This window comes from Rhineura floridana, chromosome 1 (assembly GCF_030035675.1).
Source record: "Rhineura floridana isolate rRhiFlo1 chromosome 1, rRhiFlo1.hap2, whole genome shotgun sequence".
NCBI classification, from domain to species: Eukaryota; Metazoa; Chordata; class Lepidosauria; order Squamata; family Rhineuridae; genus Rhineura; species Rhineura floridana.
Genome location: NC_084480.1, coordinates 185,613,205 through 185,631,417, shown reverse-complemented (window position 1 = coordinate 185,631,417; position 18,213 = coordinate 185,613,205). Strand labels below are relative to the sequence as shown.

The 18,213-nt window shown below is 42.6% G+C and overlaps 1 long non-coding RNA gene across 1 annotated transcript in view; it reads right to left on the bottom strand.

The window, feature by feature from the left end:
• The window catches only part of LOC133390408 (uncharacterized), a 29,697-nt gene that overhangs the window by 3,893 nt on the left and 7,591 nt on the right, over positions 1-18,213 (bottom strand). The window contains exons 2-3 of the long non-coding RNA XR_009764395.1: positions 3,325-3,529; positions 2,855-2,969 (exon numbers count right to left, since the gene is read on the bottom strand). This is a non-coding gene — a long non-coding RNA (uncharacterized LOC133390408). The remainder of the gene's footprint in view (positions 1-2,854; positions 2,970-3,324; positions 3,530-18,213) is intronic.

Sequence of the window (18,213 nt, the reverse complement as noted above, 5' to 3'; positions counted from 1 at the left end):
CTCTGCAGCTGGACTCCTGGGTCACCCTCGACCCCTTGTAGTGGCTGATCAGGCAGGGCTCTCACCTCCTCACATGGGGTCTCCTTTTTCTCTCCAAAGATGCTTTCATATATCTCTCCCATTCGTTTCCAATGCTCCTGCCGCTCCTGTTGCCTTTGCTGCTGGTCCTCCTGGCGTTCTTTCTGCCTTTGCTGCTGGTCCAGCTGGAACATCAATTTCATCTGTTCCAGGAGAAATGCTGTTCTCCCCTCCATCTTGACTCAGGCACACCTTGCTACCAAGGCTTCTTCTAGAAAACTCAATCCCACTTCTAACACCAGTGTTGCGCGCCTCCCCCAATCTCCAAGTGGTGAGATTTCAGGGGGGTCCCTGTGCCCATCCAGGGTTTGGTTTCCTTTGGGAAGAAGGTCAGCGGAGACTGCGGTGTCTTTATGAAATATGGTTTATTTATTTACACACATTCCAACCTGAGCTTAGGATGGAGGGGTTCAAGGCATCAGCAGTCTAATAACCAGCTTTTCCATCTAGGTGCAGGGGCATCCTATCGCCACGATGCAGGGAGCCAGCCTCTCTGCATGCTTGCAGCCCTAGTTCTCTAGTACACCCACTTCCAGTTCCAAACACACTTCTCCCCGCCCAGGAGTGGGGGGGAGACTCTCCTCCAGTAGAGTTTAAAATGACAAAAAGGATCTTACTAGCCCCTTTCACCAGTTGCTGGGGCAACTAAATAGGACCATTAACTACCTAGCCACTCGATTTGATTAACAAAGGAGATTCATCTGGCTAGCAGAGCCAGCCTCCCAGGCATAGGATTCCAAATCAGAGGCTGGAAAGGTGACCCACAGAAATCATCCATTCCAGCCCCCCCCCATGCTCATAACAATACTGTTCATGCTCAGCTGGTTCCAATGTAATAACGGGCAAGGAGAAGAGGATTGCCAAAACCAGGGGCAGGAGCTGCTTTCACTCCACTTAGGTGTTAGAGGTGCACATTTCACCTGACCCACCACCAAACTTCCCACTTGTCCAGACATGGCCTAAGCTGCCAGCAGATGTTCCTGCCACAAAACATCAATCTGCGGCAGACACAATCCGCTTTTAGGCGTAGACTGTAATGAGAACCGCAGAGCAAGAATCACCAACATTTCCAAGCTGCAAGAAGGAAAGCAAGCATGCAAATGTGGGGATGCAAAAGCAAACATGGGGTGCCAGTAGGCACATGTGGAATTTTGAGAAAGTGCCATGAGCACCAGTCACAAAATGGCTGTCATAGGATGTGTGGAATAACACAAAATGGCTGCTGCCATCAGCTGCCCCATCAATGGACAAAACAGCACAGCCACTGCTGTGCTCACTCAGACAAGAGCCTCTCCTGTGTTCAGAGTGGGTCAGTGTCCATTTCTGGCATCCAGTGAAATGGGAGCACACAGGAGAGGCTGAGCCAAGTGCAAACAAGAACTGAGCAGGAAGAGCAAACAGTCTCATGCATTTTGGATTTTTGAGTGATATTTACTGAGATTTTTCTCAAATACAGGCAGACTGGCAACCCCTGATTTAATAGCACAACAGAACAGTTAAGAGAACAGTTAGGCTTCAGCAGCTGTGTCTGCATGGAGCAGTACTGAGTCAAAAACAAAAGGGGCCTAGGTAGTAGAACTGTGGCAATGATCAAAGAAAAAGGTAGGTTGTAGGATGTGGGTGATGCTGCAATCAGAGATAAGCATGTGGTATGATGGGAAAGTTGTATGTAGTGCTCTAATTTCAGGTGGGGGAGGGCAGCAGTGCCTGTTTCCTCTACCTTTTGTGCCCCCCCAACCTACTGTTTTTAGAAGGCTATAGGGGGAATTACTTGGATACAACTGGGTCGAGTTAAGAGGCATGGACTAGATTTCATGAAGGGTCCTACTACCTGTTTCTCACAATATGAGCACTGGCTTAAAGGCACATTTCATGTCAAGATGGCACCTATTAAGTATTTGGCTATTTAAAAAATGGCAAGGAAATATTTTTGCCACAAATGCAAGGCTGAACAAAATTATTTGTCAAAAAGCTTTCCCTGCACAAGGGCAATCTGAACGACATCAGTTCCAAAGCCACACACCAGAAGAAGTAGCAGCAGACTTCCGACCTACACAAAGGCAGGCAGCTTTTCATCACTACATTGTTTCCCTCCTTCTCTTCACCCCACACCCACCCTCCCCCCATATCTAGTTCACGTGAAAGCAAAATTATCAGGAAGTATTTTACAGTATTGAGAATATACAGCATGACCAACCAAGTTATGCTAAAACAGGGATAACCAACATGGTGCCCTCCACATGCTGTTGGATTACAACTCCCGTCAGCAACAACCAGTGCATAGCTAATGGGTTGGGAATTATGGGAGCTCAAGTCCAACAACATTTATGTATTACATTTATATCCCACCTTTCCTCCAAGAAGCTCAAAGTGGTGTACAAGGTTTGCCCCTCTCCATTTTATCCTCACAACAACCCTGGGAGATAGATCAGGCTGAGAGACAGTGACTGGCCCAAAGTCATCCATTGAGCCTCATGATCGAGTGGGGATTTGATCCCTAGTCTCCCAGGTTATAGTCCAACACTCTAACCACTACACCACACTGCAGGGCACCATATTGACTACTCTATGTTAAAGTAACTTGGATTTCAATAAGTACAGAATATGCCAATTTAAGTGTTCCCACATATCATCAGTAAGGGTTTAGAGTGTCCAAAAACTGGAGAATTATTATTAGTCTTATTTAAATTTCTTGGGTTTCCCCCCCAGACTTTTAAAATCTAATAGCAAATGCATTAGGACTGGTGTTTATGTGGCCAACAATGTTCACACATACCTACTATCACCCTGTGCCAAAGTGTCTGAGTGATCATGTAGTCGGATCTGCTCTTGCATCCGATTACATCCACACGTTGGTCCTCCATGAAGTGTGCAAAAACTGAATGAAAGACCTATAATGAGAAGAGTGTGCACTAATTCTAAAATGACTAATTTCTATATTGTGCTACCATTCACATGTAAAGTGATCTTAGTGTCAGTTGAAAAACCACCCTAAGTAAGGGGACTAATTAAGCCTTGCAAAGGTTCCTCAGAACTAGCCCACACAAATTTCTGCTAGCCCACTGGCATACCCACGTTACTGATGGTAGTGATGGGCAAAATCCTCTGAGCTTTTTCTTAAGAAGTCAGAAAACAGCTTGATTATTTTCCGGCTGTAATTATGAACCATGTTTGCATCCATGCTCCTGATAATGCCACTGGAAGTGCAGCAGAGTCTGAATCCTAACCTCCCTGCCGCAGCCTTACCTGGTGGATGCAGGAATACTAGCAAGTTATCTCCTCCTTTTCTTTCCTTGTTCAGCTATGGCAGAAGCAGAGGCGGAAGGTAGGTCCTTGCACTGGTGTATGCTACATTTCTGCAGATCTCTGGCACCTGGGTTGCTGATGTAGTGGCAACGCAAGCATCAAAGAGAGAGGGGAAGAATAGTTCCCACCTTTCCCTCTGCTGCTGCTACAGTAGCCAGGCAAGAAAAAAGAGAGAAGGAAGAGGTAAGTAGATGGATGAGCACGTTTAAGGACAGAAAGAATACTTATCTGACTCACATTACAATCCAGGCTGGGAAAGAATTCTGGGATCTTAATTCTTGCCTGAAACTTTAAAAAATATAAATTGCTGAGATTCATCTGGTGAGTCAGAGAATTATGAATGCCAGTGACATTGCTAGTTCTGTGGCACACTGACAACCTTTAAGAAAAAGATGAGCCCACTCTCTTCTCGTCTACAAAAGCTTCCCTGCCTTGTCTGTTTATGGCAGTTCTTGATGGCAACCAAGCAAATGGTTCTTTAACAAGCCTGGTCTAATTACTCAAATAGCTTAGAAACTCGTAGCTGGAAAAGTCTCTAAAAAATGGGAGGCAATTAATCCATAATCAGAGCTTTCTTCAGCCCATATTAAACTAAGCTAAGAACTGAATATGCAAGGTAATGCAGGCTAACTCGTGATCCAGTATTTGCCTTGTTCTGCTAATACCATTTTCATGGACTATAATAAGCTGGTACAATGTCATCACAGACATGTCCTGCAATTTTACTGTAATGCTCATATAACTGAGTTGGATTTTGCCAATGTTTCTTAGATTACATGAAAGTAAAGGCATCCTGGGTACAGAAACCAGGCTCACAGCTATCTCTCAGTTAAGAAAGTAGCCAGAATTCTAATAATAATATTTGAAAACAACACTGTTTTCAATTTTCAATAAAGTTCAGTAAAAAATGTTTGAATTTTTTACAAATGCCTTTGGTTTATAAGGGTATGCTATGCAAGAAAAATCCAACTTTGCCTCCTCAATTTGCATATTAAAGGACTGTTTTCCTTATATTGAAAAGAGCCATAACTGCAGTAAAGGAACATTTAATATGAAGCCATAGAAGGAAGTCAGGAAAAATATTAAAACAACCTCAAAATAGATTTTGCCTAAAGGAAAAAATAACAGTGCCCTTTGTGGGACAGGTAGTAAGGAAGAGAGATGTTCCTTATGTACTGCTAATATTTATTTATTTGTTGATTGATTGATTGATGGATTGATTGATTGCACTTGTATACTGCCCCATAGCCGAAGCTCTCTGGGCAGTTTACAGCAATCAAAAACATTAAAACAAATATACAATTTAAAACAAATATTTTAAAAACAATTTAAAACACAATTTTAAAATTTAAAACAATATAAAAACAATTTAAAACACATGCTAAAATGCCTGGGAGAAGAGTAAAGTCTTGACCTGGTGCCGAAAAGATAACAGTGTTGGCGCCAGGCGCACCTCGTCAAACACATCATTCCATAATTTGGGGGGCCACCACTGAGAAGGCCCTCTCCCTTGTTGCCACCCTCCAAGCTTCCCTTGGAGTAGGCACTCCAATAATGGTCAATCAAAATAAATAGTAGACTAATCAAAATTTGTTAGGGGGGTTCCCTCCCTTTTTTGTGTTAGGAAGATACAAACACATTTGAAGAATTGATCACAGGCATGCAAAAAGCTACATGTGAGAGCCAGTGGGAGAAAAACCAAACCCCAGCCTTGTGGAAGCATTATGAAATCTGACCAGCTTCTTCAGGTCAGACTTGGCCAAATTAATCTGACGCTACAGGGGGGAATGTCTATGGCCAAAAAAGCCAAATGTGGCACCAAAACGAAACAAAAAAAGCTTGAATGACTTACAGAAATTGGTACAGATTTGAATATATTTGCATAATTCTACTGTTGGTGGCTGTAGAGGAAGGAAAGGAAGGTAAGCAGAGCAGTGAAATCCTGCCCCAAGATTTCACCAAGCACTGCCAATCCATTCATTCATTCATTCATTCATTCATACCCCACCTTTCCTTCCAGCAGGAGCCCAGGGCGGCAAACAGAAACACTAAAAACACTTTAAAACATCATAAAAAGACCTTAAAATACATTAAAAACAAAACAACATTGAAAATATTAAAAAAAAACTTTAAAAGCATCTTTTAAAAAAGGGTTGAAGATATTAAAAGACATATTAAAAGCAATTCTAACACAGACGCAGACTGGGATAGGTCTCAACTTAAAAGGCTTGTTGGAAGACGAAAGTCTTCAAAAGGCGCCAAAAAGATAGCAGATTCCCAAGCATATCTCCACAGCCACTACTGCAGGAATGGGGAACATTTGGCCCTCCAGATGTTACTGTTGTTTAAAAAAGTGTGCAAGAACCATTGTGGGGCATTCTCACCAAATGACTCCTCTCATCCCTGAATATTGGCCATGTTAGCTGGGGCTGATGGGAGTTGGAGTCTAACAACATCTGGAGGACCACAGGATTCCCATCCCTGCACTACTGCTTAGTATGAGTCCCCACCACACCCCCTAAGAATTGTATTGCTGGAACTGACATAGGGTCCTACATTCCAACAGTGGCCAGCCAGACACCATAGGAAGCCCAGAAGCATAATAGGTAGGGTCTTGTGTGTGACCCCAACATCAAGTAATTAATATCCTTTCATCATGGAGGCCATATTTGGCTTGTCATAATAGCTAATAAGTCATTTAGTAGACCTATATTCTGTTTGTATAATGCTTTTTAAACCATCCAAACCAATGGCCACAGCTAACTATGTGTGAAGTAGTATTTCCTTTTGTTTATTCTGAACCAATTGCCTGTCAATTTTATTAGATGGCCCAAAATCACTCTCTCTCTCTCTCCACACCATTTATAATTTGATAAATCCCTGGCCTGTTCTCTCTGCATCCTCGTTTACTAAAATAGAAGTTCCCAAACACTTGAGGCTACATATGGATGAAACTTCATTCCTTTATTATTTTCCAGTGCAGTCCTTTTTATGTTTACTCAGAAGTGTGTCCAGTGGACCATGCCCCCTACTAGGTGTAGTCTTAGGCTTAAGTCTTATACCCATTAACCTAGGAGTTAGTCCCAATGACTGAACTACTTGCTTGGAATACTTCACACCAAGTAGACATGCAGAGGATTGCACTGCTAGTTGGCCTTTTCAGTATCTTCTCCAGCTCTGTTACATCCTTACTGAGGTGGGGTGATCAAAACTGTATACAACTTTCTAAATTTGGCTATGTCTTAGATTTCTATAATGGCATTATAACATTTGGCATTCTATTGTCAATCCTATTCTTATACAGAACCTAGGGAAAGTTTAGTTAGTTTAGTTAGTTAGTTAGTTAATATACCGCTTAATTGCCAAAGTGGCTTCTCAGCCACTTAGGTATAAAGCTAATCACAAAAAATCCCACACCCATAATTAACATACACAATAAAACAATGCCATCAAAACATTAAAATAAATATTTACAATTACAATGTGCAATAAAACAAGCCGATTAAAACAGCATAGCAATTAAAACAGGAGGTTCAGGTCAGGAGACCTGTAAGGCTGATAAGATATTTACAGAGTTTAAATATGGTTGAGCCAAAATTACTCACACATTTTCCTAGTTTGTTTTTACTTTTTCCCCAGGTCCCACCCATCCCCTTTGGGGGACTCTTTTGAATACTTCATTTAAATATTTTAAAGCAGAAGTTTTGGCTGAACATCCACACTCTCAGCCTATTGAAATAATTATTCCTTATTTGTTTAATGCAGTGTTCCCGTTTCCTACATGGTATTGGACTGAAATGTTATACATTCAAGCACAGTGGTGTTAACATCATACAACAGGTAATATGATCCCCTTTCCTACATGGGATCTAATGAGCTTGCAGGCCTCAGCAAACCTATATAGTTGCAAGATAAATGCAGATCATGTGTTACGCATGGCGCAAAAGTCTGATAACATAGCCAGTGGTGGAAACTTCTGTGCAGAAAGTAGTCTTGAAGCAGCCATCATGTATTTTGGGAAGTGGCTAACAAACGTTTGTCCATTGTAGGCCTTCTAAATTGCAAATGTTGATACGGAAATTGGAAAAAGAACTAGATATGGCACTGATCTAGTTTTAAAAATATGTACACAATAATTTACTACTTGTGATCAAGTATTTTTTAAAAAAAGTAGGGGCTGTTGCCCCTGCTTGCTTTGCTCACCAACCATACCTACCACCACCAAAGCCCATCCTCTTTCCCTCCACAGGTTGCCAAAGCCCTCCCCCTTTCCCCCATCCCCTGAAGGTTGCCAGGGCCCTCCCCCCCACAGTTTGCCAGGGCCATCCCCCTCCCTTTGATGGGCCTCTCCCACTCCAGTTGCCAGCCTCTCTCTCCCCCCACTGCCACTGCCAGCCTTTCACACCCGGCCATGCCAGGCCTCTCCCACCTCCGCCACCAGCTACTCCCACCTGGCCTTCCTGGACCTCACCTGCCACCCATATCTGCCTGCTCCCCAGGTAAGTTGTCTTTGCCGCCACACCACACCGCCAACATCACGCTGCGTGACATTATGACAACTTACCTTTTTATTATATAGTAAGAAATCCAAGTAAGTCTTGGCATACTGCTAACCAGAACTCCTTTCCGCAGGAACAATAAAAAGGAAATGGTCCGAAATGGACTCCCGCACCGTCATATAATCCTATGACAGTAAATAACCAATGCCATGTCATAGGCTGTGGATTATCCACAGGTACAGAATTCAGAAAGTAGCTAACAGGAAGCAAAAAGCTTACGTGGCAAGCAGGCATCACAGTCACCTGGCAACGGCCTTCAATAATGGCATTCAGCAGTGGCTTTCTTAAACTTACAGCCCCTCCTTGCATTAACTCTATAGTGTGGGTGTTACACTGTAAAAATAACATCAAATAGAAATATCCTTTACCCCATTACCCCAATCCCCTCTTGGGCCTTCTGGCATGGCCTTCATAATGCGGGGAAAGAATTACAACATAAGAACAGCCTGCTGGATCAGACCAGTAGCCCATCTGGTCCAGCATCTTCTCACAGTAGCCAACCAGATGCCCATGGGAAACCTGCAAGCAGGAACTGAGTGCAAGAGCACTCTCTACTCCTGTGGCTTCTGGCAACTGGTTTTCAGAAGCATACTGGCTCTGACTATGGTGGCAGAGCACAGCCATCATGGCTAGTAGCCATTGATAGCCTTATCCTCCATGAATTTGTCTAATCCTCTTTTAAAGCCATGCAAGTTGGTGGCCATCACTGCCTCTTATGGGAGCAAATTCCCTACGTTCAATTATGTGCTGTGTGAAGAAGTACTTCCTTTTGTCTGTCCTGAATCTTCCAACATTCAACTTCATTGGATGTACCCGAGTTCTAGTGTTATTAGAGAAGGAGAAAAGCTTTTCTCTATCCACTTTCTTCATGCCAGGCATACTTTTATACCCTTCTGTCCTGTCGCCTCTGACTTGCCTTTTCTCTAAACTAAAAAGCCCCAAACGCTGCAACCTTTCCTCATAGGGGAGTCACTCCATCCCCTTGATCATTCTGGTTGCCCTTTCCTGAACCTTTTCCAATTCTATAATATCATTTTTGAAGTGAAGGAACCAGAACCATACATAGTATTCCACAGGCAGCCACACCTTATATGTATACAACAGCAGGGACAGCAGGCACTCCCTTAAAACACAAAGGGCCCCTTAGATAAAGTGGTGCAGAAATGAATAATGAAACTGATAAAGCTCCATTCAGGAAATAAAATAAGAAGCTATCAGGAGACAAAAGTAGCAATGCTGTGAACGTGAAGTTGAACTAGAAATCACTCTGAGTTCTACCCCAAAATGAACTTTATTCATGTTCAGTTTACTTGGCAATTATGGGAAACTTTCAGATACAATTCAGCCTTTTTTAAAAAACTAATTCAGTGAACTTCGTTAAACTAAATTAGTCCATTCCAAGCACTGAGTAAACATAGTAAGAAATAAACTTAACAGAGTACTCCAAGTCAAAGAAATCCCTGTCTCATCCTAAAAAAAAAAAAAGTGTTTTTTTGAAAAAATTGATTGTATCAAAAGCATTGTGACCCCATCGAGAAGCTATCTGGCAGTTAATACAGAATGTAGAAGAAGAGATTAGACTGGATGACATTCTAGATCCCTTCTAACTCTATGACAGGAGCTCATTGAACTGTGGAACCAGCAGCATATTAGCTTCATTTTTTTCTAAAGGACTCCAAAACTCTCCAGCTATTTTTTAAAAAACCTATTCCTCATTCTCTGAAAAGATTTAAGGTGGCTAATAGATCAATAATAAAAAGAGTAAAATCAAACACAATCTCCAGCAAAAAGGGGAAAACCCATCATACAGTAACCATACATTCACCACATGAAACATCATTGGCAATGGTTTGTGCTAGACACATACCAGTCATAGAGTAGTAATAGTATCTTCTTCACCCACATTTATAAGTACTTAAACTTTGGTACCACAGTGGTTGATGGAACTGGTGACATAGTAACTACTGTGAAGACAGTTTCCCTGGCCAAAGATGCTCACAGGCCTACAGGCTGGTGCCTTACCACTGTTATCTGCCTAAATAACCTAAGCAAAACTTAATTAGCACCATCAGTGTTACTCCAATGGCTGTGGTAATCCTTTTAATCTTTTTGTCTCTCTCATGCACCACAGAAGTTGCTATGTTACCAATGCCAACAACCAATATGGTCCTCAAGTCACATGAATATGTATAGTGGGAGTTACCACAAGTGGCATACCAATGATGGTGTGGTTACATATATCTCCGCTGGTTATTTGAAGCACACTGATACCTTCAAGAAAGCCTCCTAATTTGTAAAAAGCTACCCGGTCTGGTTGCTTGGAAGAGATTCTTACTCATTATAGATGACCAGATGAATGGCTTTTCACAAGCCTGTGCATACATGCAAATTGCCCATCATGTTGTAGAATAATCCACTCTCTTCTACCCCAGGTTTGTTTGTGGTTTTTTTGGTTATTTTAACCCACAGGTTCTCAAAGCACTTCCTAATTTAAGCCCTCCTCTGTGTGGGGGTTGAAAGAGCCATAAATCACTATGGATTCTGTGAGAGTGGACAGTGCTCACAAAATCCAATCAGATGTAGGTAATATCCTCTGCCTTCTCAAGCTGAGGTGTTCTTTTTTAAAAGCTACCTTAACTCTAATAGAAAGATGGCCCATGAAAGCAGCTTATCATTTCTTTGAGACATCCAGAGCTTCCAGACTAACCAAGTAATACTTTTCTGTGACAACCCAAGTATATTGTACCAAAAATCAAAAGTATGCTTCTGCCGCAATCAATTTTCACCAGAAATGTTGGAAATCTTAGTCTTTCGACCAAAGGCTTAGGATTTGTTACACTCCATTTTAGGAAAAAATGGACTTTTGCTTCAGTAACTTGCCATTCATTACTTTATATGCTGCCATATTATCAAGTTTGGCCTGAGGGTGGGGGATTCTCTCTCCCTCTGTAAGACTGCAGTGCTATTCACCCAGCTATAGTTAAGGGTCTGTCAGTTTTCCCATTATATGCCTCTATTATCAAGGCTTTATAACTCAACCCTCAAATGTCAATCCTATTTGATAGATGCCAAAAGGCATTTGACTTCATGAAGGATTACGTGATGGAGACTGATCCACTGAGTTCTTTGTAAATCAGCAGCCACGTTCAAGTCTTTCTTAAATAATTAATTTAAAGATAAAAAGTTAATATTTATGAGTATTCAGATTCATCCTTAGCTGATGCAGTTTAATGAAACAACAGTATTCTTGGGACACAAAACTGTCTGATGCTGCAAGCTCTTTATTATTGTGACAAGGTGGACTGCTGCTGAGCCAACCTGTTTCTCACATTCAGTCCCCCCAGGGTAACATCTTTCAAACATGGAGTAGACATCACCAGCTTACATGGACAACTAAATTCCAAGTAGCTACCGCCACCGTGCCACACATTTAACTCCATATGAAACCAAAGGAAACAGTAATTGTTCTGAGTTAATAACATGACCATGACAAAGTATTTACTATCTTTCCCCATCATGATCTGCTTGATGAGGTGCGCCTGGTGCCAACCTTGTTATCTTTTCAGCGCCAGGTCAAGACTTTCCTCTTCTCCCAGGCATTTTAACAGCATTTGAATAATGTGTTTTTAACTTGCTTATCCGTTTTTATGGGTTTTAATTGTTTAAATTTGTAAACTTGTTTTTAATGTTCTTAATTGTTGTAAACCACCCAGAGAGCTTCGGCTATGGGGCGGTATATAAATGCAATAAATAAATAAATAAATAAATAAATAAATAGCACGTATGGCAATTAAAATAATTATGTAGCCAATTACCTATATTTAGATAATTTGATATTAAGACTCCTGACAAATATGTTGGCTAGGATGAGGAGTGGACGGGCAGATTTTAATGAGGTGATGTTATTAAACAATTCATTACATGAGTGTCTCGGTGTGTTCTCCAGATCTATGTCTGCACCGTGTCAGTTTCAGCATGTAAATTGATGCTAAGTACTGCCAGTTTGCAACGAAAATGCCTCTGGGTCCTGACAGAATATTCACCTCAATCCAGTAGAGGCAACTAAGGGCTTATCCACATGGGAGCAAAACATTGTATTAAAAACACTGCTTTTACCTCCGTTTTCTGTTTGCACAGTCCACATAGGGGGCTCAAAGCCAGCTGCAAACACACTGCTTTTCATTCATACTGAAGGGAAAGATCAATCATGCAGCTTCCTAATGACCACACCCTCTTAAGGTCAAGATTTCACTTCCTCTGATTACCTTGGCATCAGAACATACTCAGTTTGTTCTGGAGTTTCATATCCACCCCACAAGTGCGATTATTTGTGTTTTCACTGCTATAATCCCGCTGGAATGCAAATATTTGCTTGAACAGAGTTATGCTTTTGTGCACAGATTGGGGGGGGAGAAAAATAAAGCACCGTTTGCAGCACGTTTGCAGAACGGGAGCCAGCAGCCAAACAGGAAATGACATAAGCAATGGGGGGGAGGGAGTGGGTGTGGAGAGGGGAAGCATCGGAGTAAATCGTCTACAAGCCCCTAGAGATACGAACTGGATATGTTTTTACCTTCCCTTTTCAGATTAAAACAGCATGTTTTTACTATGGATTTAAAGGGGGAAACGGCGTTTTAGCTGCTGATTGCAAGTCACGTCATGTGAACCATGCAAATTAAAAGGGGCTATGAGTAGCACCAGACCCTCACTAAAGCTCTGTGTGAACCAGCCCTAAATTGACAAGGAGATTTTTGCACACATCCCAATAACCCCCCAGCCCACATCCCTTCTGTAGAATTGCCATTCCATTCTCCTGCCCTTTTTTCTAATTAACCCTAAGTACATGTAATAAAATTAATTCCATATTCCATATTCCATTGGACCGGGTGGCTCCGAAACGTCCTCTCCCCCTGAACAGAACTCAGTTAGCACCATGGTATACACCACGGTTGCGTAATCTGAGACAGGAGGTGAGACGACTAGAACGCCAGTGGCGGAAATCACATTCCGAAGATGTCTGGACACAGGTTAGAGCAGCAGTAGCTGCCTATCAAGTGGCAGTGAAGGCAGAAAAGAAGAGGTTCTTTGCTGCCTCCATTGCGTCTGCAGAGTGCTGTCCCAGGAGGTTGTTCCAAGTGGTCCGAAGCCTGGTCGGTCCAGTTGCTCAGGAACCCTTGGAACAGTCAAAAGCCTCCTGTGACAAATTAGCAAAGCACTTTGCTGACAAAATTGAACACTTACGGAACTTGATCCCGTACGCCGTGGATACAGTGAATGAACCAGAGTTGGCCAGTTGCAAGCCGGTCAAATGGGATCGGTTTCGGCCTCTCCCTTCTGAGGATGTGGACAAGGTGCTCTCAACTGTGAAGCCTACCACATGTCTAAATGATCCTTGCCCGTCGTGGCTCCTTGTGAGCTGCAAAGAGAAATTGGGCAAGGGGATTAAGGCGGTGGTTAATGCATCCCTGGAGGAGGGTGTAATGCCATTAGCCCTCAAGGAGGCAATTGTAAAGCCCATCTTAAAGAAGCCCTCCTTGGATCCCCAAGTTCTGAACAACTTTCGCCCAATTTCAAATTTACCATTCTTGGGCAAGGTCATCGAGCGAGTGGTGGCTAATCAGCTGTCGACACACTTGGATGAAACGGATTATTTGGATCCATACCAATCGGGTTTCAGGACTGGACATGGAACTGAAACAGCCTTGGTCGCTCTGGTTGATGATATGAGGAGGGCATTAGATAGGGGAGAATTCACCTTTCTTGTCCTCCTCGATCTCTCAGCGGCTTTTGATACTGTTGACCACAGTATCCTTTTACATCGCCTGGAGGGATTGGGAATAGGAGGCACTGTACTGCAGTGATTCCGTTCCTTTCTCTCCGATAGGCATCAACAGGTAGCATTGGGGGAAGAGGTTTCAGACCCTTGGCCTCTCAATTGTGGTGTGCCACAGGGCTCTATCCTCTCTCCCATGCTATTTAATATCTATATGAAGCCGCTGGGGACAATCATTAGGAGATTTGGGCTGCAGTGTCACCAATATGTGGATGACACTCAGCTCTATCTCTCGTTTAAATCCTCACCAGAGTTGGCTGTGGAGACCATGTCCAAGTGCCTGGAATCCGTGAGTGGATGGATGGGAAGGAACAGGTTGAAGCTGAATCCCGATAAGACCGAGATGCTACTCGTGGGGGACAGAGGAAGGTTGGGAGATATTGACTTGATGTTCGATGGGGTGAGATTGCCCCTAAAGGACCAGGTCCGCAGCCTTGGGGTTGTTCTTGATTCCAGGCTGTCCATGGAGGCTCAGATCTCAGCAGTGAGTCAGGCAGCTTGGTATCAATTACACCTCATACGTAGACTGCAACCATACCTTCCTGTTCATCAGCTCCCATTGGTGGTACATGCCCTGGTCACCTCTTGTTTGGATTACTGTAATGCGCTCTACGTGGGGCTACCCTTGAAAACGGTCCGGAAATTACAACTTATACAAAATGCGGCGGCTCGACTACCTACAAACTGTCGCCGCTGGGAGCATATCACCCCAGTGCTATTCGACCTGCACTGGCTTCCAGTTGTTTTCCGGGCCCAATTCAAGGTGTTGGTATTAACCTTTAAATCCCTACACGGTCTCGACCCAATTTATCTGATGGAGCACCTCCAACGCCACCAATTATGCCTCCCGACAAGATCAGCCACACAGGGCCTTCTCTCAGTCCCGCCAACTAAAACAGCTAGGTTGGTGGGGACTAGAGAGAGGGCATTCTCAGTGGCGGCCCCCACTCTCTGGAATTCCCTCCCGTATGATCTTCGGCATGCCCCATCCCTGAATGTATTCCGCCAGGCCTTGAAGACCTGGCTTTTCAGACAGGCCTTTGGGACTTCCGGGGAGGGTTAATCTCTATGACAAATTGCCCATTACTCTGAACTGTCATTGTTTATAGTTTTTATCATTTGTATTGTATTATTATGATGTATTTTATTGTAACCGAGATGTACGTCGTCTAGAGTGGCCACAGGCCAGATAGGCGACACATAAATTAAATTATTATTATTATTATTATTATTTATTCTACTGGCAATACTTACAGACAAAGAACAAACTTGAATCGATACCAGCCGCTCAGGTCGATGGAATGATTTGCAACCAGCACCAGCCAATGAATCCCATCCCTATCATGCAGATGGGGAGGCAGGGCATAGCATGAGCTGTTTTCATAGCTGGAGCCCCACATCTGCCAGCACTCAGGGCTGTGTGCATGGGTCAGGATTGCTCACACTGCACTGAATAGCCCTATCAGCACTGCTTGCTTTTGGAAAGGAAATTAATCCAGTTTGTCACCCCAGCACTGACCACCTGAGTAGCAAGTATACTTGCACAGATCCTCTCCTGCATGCAAGGATAGTTGGATTTTGGAGCAATTGTCTGCAGGGGCTATGCAAGCATCTAGCAAATACTTGTCTGCAAATATTTTCAGATAAAAGATTTCTTCAGTTTTGAAACCAAACATTGAAACTGAATCTAAAACTTCATTTTCAAACTATTCAAAAAGCAGATTATGTTGGTTTTGCCTTGGTTGTTAGACCACTGAACATTCCTCCATAATCATATATGCAGACAGTATGCTCTGTCTGAATTTGTCAGCAGCCAATTTTGATTCTCTCTGAAGATACTATTCACTAATACAGTAGGGCCCCACTTACCGGCGCTTCGCTTCCCGGCATTCCACTAATGCAGCGGCTTTCATTCCCCGTTTTAAAGCCGATTTTGAGGCATTTTTGCGGCATTTTCATGTGACGTGCCCCATTATACTCAATGGGGTTCTGCTTTATGGCGATTTCTGCTTTACGGCGGGGGTCCGGAACAGAACCTGCCGTATAAGCAGGGCCCGCCTGTAGGCAAAAAAACCCCTTGCGGTTTAAGAATGTACCTATAGCCAACAGATATTTCTATCAAACTTGAAAAAGCAGGGAAATTGGGCAGCTATAGTGAATGCACCAGGGGAGCAGGAGACCTGACCTCCTCTCTGAGATATTGTACTGTCCTACAAATTTGTCAAAATGCAAACACATGTTGGGTTGGTCTTTCACAGTCCAATCCACTTCCTGTGTAGCTTGGAAGAATTTGGTAACATTGAAGAGATTGGGTAGGTTGGCAGTGGGAAAAATGAATGCCCTTTTCCTTTCCAAAAGGAAAACATTATAAACAATATCATTGTTTTTCAGGGTTTTCCCCACCTTTTTATTCTACAGCAGGCACATGTAGTCTCCCACCCGAATTTAAATCAAAACTGTCCATCGCAACATCCACACCAGACCTTTATTTCACTTTAGACAGTCATGGTTTCCCTCAAAAAATCCTGGGAAGTGTAGTTTGTGAAGGGTGCTGAGAGTTGCTAGGAGAGGCCTTATTTCCCTCACAGAGCTACAATCCCCAGAAGAGGGGCTGACTGTTAAACCACTCTGGCCACTGGAGCTCTGTCAGGGGAATAGGAGTCTCTTAACTCTCAACAAACTACACTTCCCAGGATTCTTTGGTGGAAGCCATGACTGTCTAAAGTAGAATAAATGTCTGGCATGGGTGTGGCCCCCTGGTTAGCCAAGCCAAACAGCTGTGAGTCTAGCTTTTAGAACACCAATGGTTCCTACTGAGCATGCCTAATGCTATAATAGATTTCAATGTTAAATTTCTTAAATTACTTAAAAATCAGCCAGGCATTTTTTAAACTTTTAAACTGTGGAAGATTGTGGTCAGAGTATGGGGCAAGGATTACAGGTACTCTGTGGACATGGTTGTGGCTGTGGCTGATTTTTTTATTAATTTCAACAAATTATGAGACCATTGACAGAAAAAAGTGGATCAGGGATCTGGATTTTTTCCTCTTAGTTTACATTTTGAACTCTTGATTCTCTCTGAGTGTTTTGTGTATCATCATGAAGATTGTTAAGCAAGCGTTTCTCAGTTCAGGACTATAAGTTTTGTAAAGTTTTGTTTTGAAATTAGCTTATGGGAAGCAGCAGAATGGCATGGAGGTATTTTCAATTTAACATTGTAGAATGCGAAAAATCCATGCTGGCTATAGTATACAGCCACTCTAGTGGTGTATAATGTTGAAGGTTATTACTGTGCCCTTCAAATTTTAACATGTTCATAGCATTGCTATAAGGTCACAGATTAAAATGAGGAACACCAATGCTGTACATTATTATCATTGAAAAGTAAATCACAATGAAAGAAATTACTGCTAAAATTCTGTATATTTTCAGAGGAGGTTAAGAGTTACACTCAAGCTGTTCTTTCAATTGAAAGAAAATATAATCTACCTGTTTACAACTGAGAAAATTTGCTTGTTGCAGGTTTCTGGTTTCAGCAACCTGGCATTAATCTAAATATTTGGCACTGAAAATATAAATAGTTTATGCCAGCAGTGTGGAACCTCTGGCCCACAAATCTGGTTAGCCCCTCTGCCTCTCCATTTGGCCCATAAGGCTGTTTAGGGCTAATCACACCTACCCATCAATCACTGGATTTCATATGATGTCAATAATGGGATAGCTAAAGGGATCTCTGGTCTTTGATTTAAACACCACAGTGGTAAGATCAGGGATACGCACTCTGTTACCCACAGAGAAGGAATAGTCTTGCCCTGAGGGAAAGAGAAAAAAGACAGAATAGTATGAAGCTGCTCAGCATTCAGCTTGTCATTGTGCCAGGTAAGGTGGTTCTTTCTTCCCACAGGGCTAGTGAAGAACTAGCTTGCCCTGAGGGAAGGAGAAATAATACACTGAGAACTTGATTAAGGAGCAGCCGTACTGCCAGGAACACAGAGAACTGAAAGAGAGCAACTGAAGGCAAATGTATATGGTTCTTTATATTATATCCATAATAGTAGCAGTAGTAGCAATAGTAGTAGTAGTAGCTGTTCAGTGTCTTACCCATTCTTCACCACAAGATCCCAGGGCAGGTTACAGCAATTTAAAAATACAATATGAAAAACAGTTTAAAACAAATTACAGTCACAAGAATGACTTGAGTTCATGATTAAGGCAAGGTACTTCATGGCTCCCATACTTATCACACCAACTAGTCTAGGGACTCATTTTGGCAGGCCAAGGAGCACATTTCCAGTGGGGGCACTTACTTAATGTGGAGTGAACCTGGATATTGCAATAATATATTGTATTTTGCTTTCTAGCTTTGCAGTTTAATAACTCATCTGTTTATTTGGATGTAGTATATGGAGCGTTGACATTAGTGAGGACATCTGTTCG